We start from the raw sequence: 6,261 nt of genomic DNA, 5'->3' as shown, positions 1-6,261 counted from the left end.
TTATTCTTCTTCAGGACCAAAACGGGGTTGGCAAGCCATTCTGGAAAGAACACTTCCATGATAAAGCCAGCGGCAAGGAGCCGGGCTATCTCTTCTCCCACAATTCTTCGCTTCTCTTCAGCTCGGACATGTAATTTGTGCTCGGCGAAATCCTTCGGGACACCCGGCATGTCCTTTGGGGACCATGCAAAGATGTCTCGATTCTCACGGAGGAAGTCGACGAGCTCGCCTTCCTATTTACTGTCCAAGTTCGCCCCAATGACAGCGAACCTCTCCGGGTCCAGAGGTATCTTCTTCGTCTCTTTGGCAGGCTGGAAGGAGCCCTGCGCATCACAATCCTTGGGGCTGGGGGACAAGGCCGGCTGCTTGCCGGCCATGGCCACAACCCGTTCCAACATCTTCTTCTCTTCTGCCACCACGAGGGACTCGGCCAGCCGGCTACTGGCCATGGCGCACTCGATGGACTTCTTGTAGTCGCCGGCTACCGTGATGATCCCCTTCGAGCTCGGCATCTTCATCTTCAGGTAGGCGTAGTGGGGCACAGCCTTGAACTTGGCCAAGGCAGGTCGGCCGAGCAGCGCATGATAGGGGCTGTCCAAATCCACTACCTCGAACCATATTGCTTCTCGGCGGAAATGGTCTTTGTCTCCGAAGAGAACATCCATTTTGATCTTGCCGATCGGGGAGCAAGACAGGCCGGGGACGATACCATGGAAGACGGTGCGGCTCGGCATGAGCTGCTTCGCTTTGATGTTCAGCTTCTCCATGGTATCGCGGTACAGTATGTTGATACTGCTTCCGCCGTCTATCAGGACGCGGGAAAATCTGGCAGCTCGCCTCTCCGTCGCGAGGGTGACATCCAAGACCATTGCATAGGAGCCAGGCGAAGGCATCACCTCTGGGTGGTCGGCCTGGCTCCAGCTGATTGGCTTTTCTGACTAGTGCATGAACTCGGGAGCGCTAGTGGCGACTGCATTCACTTCTTGGTGCTGTCGGCGTCAGCTGCGCTTGTCGTCGGCTTGACTGGTGAAGACGACGTAGGCGGCATGTTCTTCGGGAAATTCATCTTGGATGGCGCCGACTGCCAGCCGAGCCGCCGGCTGCTGGGGGGCTGGAGGCGGCGGGCCGGGAGGCGGAGGCGGCAGCATCCCCTCGCCCTTGGTGATGCGGCTGAGCCAGTGGCATTTCCGGGTTGTGTGGTTGGACGGCTTCGCGCCGCTGTGGAACTTGCAGGGGGCGTCGAGAGCTTGTTCGTAGGAGAAAGACGGCTGCCAAGCCGGCCTTCCACCCTTCTTCTTGGGAGCGGGCCGTTCTTCGGGCTGCTCGTCTTCAACTGTGGCTACCTGCCGACTGGAGGAAGTCGGCATGGGGGCCTTGCGCTTGTGATCGTTCTGGTAAGGGCGCCGATTGGGGTCGCCAGCCGGCGTCTTGGGAGCCGGAGCAATCACCTTCCCCGAGGCGTCTACTCTCAGCTCGGTCTTCATCGAGGAGTCGGCCATGGCGTACTTGTCCGCGATGACCAGCAGCTCGTCGAGGGTGGCCGGCTCGTCGCAGAGGAGTCGGTGCTTGAGGAGGGTGCCCTCTCGGCACCCGGGGGTGAAGTACTCGATGGCTTGGACCTCATGCACCCCCTCGCAGGAGTTGCGGAGCTCGGCCCATCGCGTGAGGTAGTCGCGGGTCGACTCGTTGGGCCCTTGGACGCAGAGGGAGAGCTGGCGAGGCTTGGGAGGCCGCTTGTAGGTGCTGGTGAAGTTGCGGACGAAGACTTCGGTGAAGTCCAGCCAACTGTTGATGCTGTAGGGCTTGAGGTTGTTGAGCCATGTGCGCGCCGTGCCTTGCAGCATGAGGGGGACATACTTCACGGCGACGCGCCGATTGCCGTTGGCTATGCTGACGGCCGTGGAGTAGTCGATGAGCCAATCGTCCGGCTTCACCGAGCCGTTGTACTTGGGCGTGTCTCTGGGGAGCGAGAACCCTTTGGGGAAGGGCTCGTCGCGGATGCGGGGGCCAAAGCATGGCGGGCCGACATCGTCTTCTTCTTCTAACGCCAAGGATCGAGCAAGGCGGTCGATCCTGTGGCGGGCGTCGTTCTCACCGACTCCTTCTCGGCGGCCGAGTCGGTCGCCAAGAGTCGGGTGTGTGATAGGCGGCGGGGTGAGGCGTCTTTCTCTTCGAGGCGGGGGAGGAGGCAGATTTCCTTGGTGTTCAACCGCTCGAGGGCGGCCTTCCGCGTCGCGCTCGATGGTAATGCGAGTCCGGCTGCGGCTGGCAGCCGGCTCCTTATCTTTCTTCTGGCGCGCGCCGCTCGCAGTCGGCGAGCGGGACGTCGCGGCGTGATCCCGGCGCGGGGGATGACTATCAGCTCGGGCGCCGGCTTCGTGCCGTTCTGCGGCCGCGTCGAGCAGCTGCTAGATCCGTCTTGTCATGTAGGGGAGCTCATCGGCTCCCAGCCCATTGAGCTCTTCTGCAGCCGCCTGAGCGGCTCGCAGATTCTCGAGCGGGGTGGCGTAGACGGGGCGATCTGCGCCCAGCATGCTGGCGACGGCCGCGCCGCGCTTCTGGACGAAGCCAGCTCGGCTCGGGCCGCTAGGCGGCGGCGTGCCGAAGGCGGCGGCGTGCCGAAGGCGGCGCGGTCGACTTCGCGCTGGTGGGCCTCGGTGAGGCATCTCATGGAGGCTATCTTCTGGCCCTCCGTGATGAGGGCAAGGCGGCGTGCCTCCAGGGTCTCGGCGTCGGCGTCTGCCGGGATGGGGACGGAGAGGTCGTGCATTGCCGCTTGCAGGGCGTCGTGGGCATTCTCGCCCGAGTTGGCGACGTGGCTGATGACCAGCACTTCGGTGACAGCGCTGCTGCCGCTGTCAGCTCGAGGGAGGGGGTCGTCGAAGACCACCACGTCGGAGGGGTAGGCGTCAAGCGATGCTGTGTCCGAGTCGATGAGCATCGGGTCGGTGGAGCCGACCGACTCCATTTCTGCAGCAGGCTTGCTGGAGACGTGAAGCTGGTCGAGGAGGCTGACGAGGCGGTTCTCGGGGTAGTCGGTGCCTGCGTCGGACGCAGGCTCGTCGGAGATGCGAGTCTCGCCGAGCAGATCAGTGAGGCAGCTCGCTGCGCAGGCGTCGTCGACGCCTTGCAGCGCGTCGAGGCAAACGCCATCGGGCGCAGCAGGCTGGCTGCGCTCGCGGGGGAGGAAGAGGGTTCCCGTCCAGAACAGGTCTCCGGACGACGGTGCACCTGGCCCCATGGTGGGCGCCAAATGTCGGGTGGTTGGTGCGACATATGCCAACGGATGGCTTATCATTGTGGGTGCCAATAAGACATCGCCGGTGCCTGGAAATGGGATGAGGCGAAGACATGCACGCCGGCGGATCTTACCCAGGTTCGGGGCTCTCCGAGGAGATAACACCCCTAGTACTGCTCTGCGGGGTCTCCGCATGATCACTAGATCAAGTAAAGGGTAGCTACAATCGCTCCTAGAGCTGTTGGGATCAAGGGAGAAGAAGAACAAGGCTAGCTCTTGCTTCTCTCTATCTATGGTGTGTGTGTGCTTTTCTTAGAAGCCAACCAAGAGCTCCCCTTTGCATGGGTGCTCCGGGGGGTTTATATAGGCCTACCCCCCGGGGGTACAATGGTAATCCAGCTGGGCACTGGTCCCAGCCGTCAGTGTCTACGCTCGCCGGCTTCTCCGCCAGCTGCTGGGTCCCGCCGGCTGGTGGGTCCCGCTGGCTGCCGGCTTCTTGGTCGACAGGCCGGCCCCACCGCCTAGGGTCTTGTCGGCGGCTGCTTACTGTAGCCTCACCTCTGATGACGAGGGCTTCGTTGAGGTAAGCGTGGCTACAGTAGGCCGCCTCGGGGGCTCTCACTGTAGCCTTACCTCGTCTTGTCTCCTTAATGGGGCTCCTGCTTCGAGGAAGGGGGTAGCCGGCTTCTGGGGGCCGGCTACGCCCTTAGCCGACTGGGAAAGGCCGGGCCGCCTTCACGCCTCTCTCTGGCTGAAGGGGCCCGCCGCCCGTGGGCCGTACGGGAGTCTGTCGTGGATGACGTTGAGGCTAGCATGGCTACAGTGCCAAGCCGCACGGGAGACGGCCGTCCCGTACGGCCTCCTGTAGCCATGCCCGCCTCAGGCTTCGGGGGTAGTGGGCCGCACTGTGGCCACACCCCGTCTCGTCGCCGTTATGTGGGAGTGGCTTTGGTGGTTGTGGTCTCGGCCGGCTCCTAGGAGTCGGCGTCCTTCTTGGTCGGCTTCTTGGAGTCGGCCACCCCGTAGTCGTCCTGGGGAGGGGTTGCTTGAGGCCTGGTCGCCTTCCGGGAGTGGGCTTCAGAGGTAGCCGGCCAGGGAAGGCGACCCAAATGCTTGGAGTGCTTGAAGGCCCAAAGGCCTGATAATTTTTCTGAAGAGCCAGGGGTAGTCGGTTAGGCTACCCGTGGCCATTTACTCCGACAGGAAATCCTTTTGGGTTTTCTTTTAATTATTACTACAAGCAAGAAAGTAAACTAGCTAAAAGCTACTACTAATTTTTTTTGGTTTCTTAAGATTTTTCAAATACACAAGAAGAAAGCATAAAAAGGAAAATAAACTAGCATGGATATTACAATGAAAAGTATGAGCACCAACAACTAGCAATGAGTGTGTAAACATAAATGTGATGTCGGTGAGAGATACGTACTCCCCCAAGCTTAGGCTTTTGGCCTAAGTTGGTTTATTGCCACGGATGGCCTGGCGGATATCCACAATTATAACTGGGGTCGTATTGAGATGCAGCGGCTATTGCATCGTGGGCTGCAGCTTCGGGGCGGGCTGTCTCCGTCCTCCTCTTATACTCGTCCGCCTCCTCTCTGGTTATAAAATATCTCCCTTTTGCCTGAAAGTCAAAGAAAGTAGAAGCAGGGAGAGCGACATGATAGGTGCGTCGTCTGTCAAAGATTAGTTGGTACTGGAGGAACTGATCGTTCCTCTCAACAAACTGATGACGAACCATAGCCTCATAATCTAAATAAACAGGAGGCAACTCAATATCATCCTCACGTATGGTTACACCCAGAAAATTGGCTAAACGGGTTGCATAAATTCCACCAAAGAAATCTCCATTAAATCTATTATTATGCAACCTACGTGCAACAATGGCTCCCAAATTATAATGTTTATCTCCTAACACAGCACTCCTAAGAACACCGAGGTCAGGGACACACATGTGACATGCTTCATCTTTACCATTTATGCACCTACCTATGAACAGAGCAAAATAATGTATAGCAGGAAAATGAATGCTCCCTATGGTAGCTTGTGCTATGTCTCTAGATTCCCCCACAGTTATACTAGCAAGAAAATCTCTAAATTCATATTTGCGAGGTTCACTAGTACTACCCCATTGTGGAAGTTTGCAAGCAGTGGTAAAATCCTCTAAGTCCATAGTATAAGAATTTTCATAAAGATCAAACAGGACAGTTTGAGAATTGCGTGAAGATGAAAATTCAAACCTCCTCACAAAGGAACTAGTGAGATAGTGGTACTGACGGCACTTATCTGCCTCGAAGCTCACAAGATCAGCGTTACGCACGTATGCGTTAAATTCTTCCTTGATTCCTGCTTGATCCATGAAGTCCTTTGAAGGCCATTCACAAGCCCGTACTGGAGCGTCCCTTGGTGATTCATCCTCAGCATCGCGCATCGCAAGCCTGGGTCCTTGCTTCCTTGAAGAACCACCTTGGTACATTTTCCTAAACATATTTATTCCTTTGAAAAATTTCTGAAATTTTTAGTAACTTCAAATAAAAGTGAACCAACCTCAACAAAATTGATAGCAACTACTCCTACAAGTGCCTAGAGCCTATATCATGCATCATAACTACTTGGAACCATATAAATTTGACATGCAAGCTCAAGAACATGGTCACCTAGGCAGCACAAATTTGCAATGAATAAAGCACTAGAACAAAAACTAATTGGACCAATGAAGGAGTCACATAACAAGGAACAATCCCCCAAAGCAGTTTTGTGAGAGGTGCTTTGAGCAAGGAGATCGAAAATCGCAGCAAAATGAGCTAGAACTCGTGCTTGAGCTGGTTGGTGATTTTTTTGGGAGGAAGAAGTGTGTGGGTGCAGGAATAAGTGGAGGGGAGCCACCATGGGCCCACGAGGCAGGGGCGCGCCCAGGGGGGTGGGCGCGTCCTGGACCCTCGTGGCCAGGTGCCAGCTCCCCCTGCTGTGTTCTTAGTGCCAGATATTCTCAAATATTCCAGAAAAATCATATTAAATTGGCAGGG

Source organism: Aegilops tauschii, chromosome 3 (assembly GCF_002575655.3).
Source record: "Aegilops tauschii subsp. strangulata cultivar AL8/78 chromosome 3, Aet v6.0, whole genome shotgun sequence".
Classification (NCBI taxonomy): Eukaryota; Viridiplantae; Streptophyta; class Magnoliopsida; order Poales; family Poaceae; genus Aegilops; species Aegilops tauschii.
Note: the sequence above shows the minus strand (reverse complement) of the source record.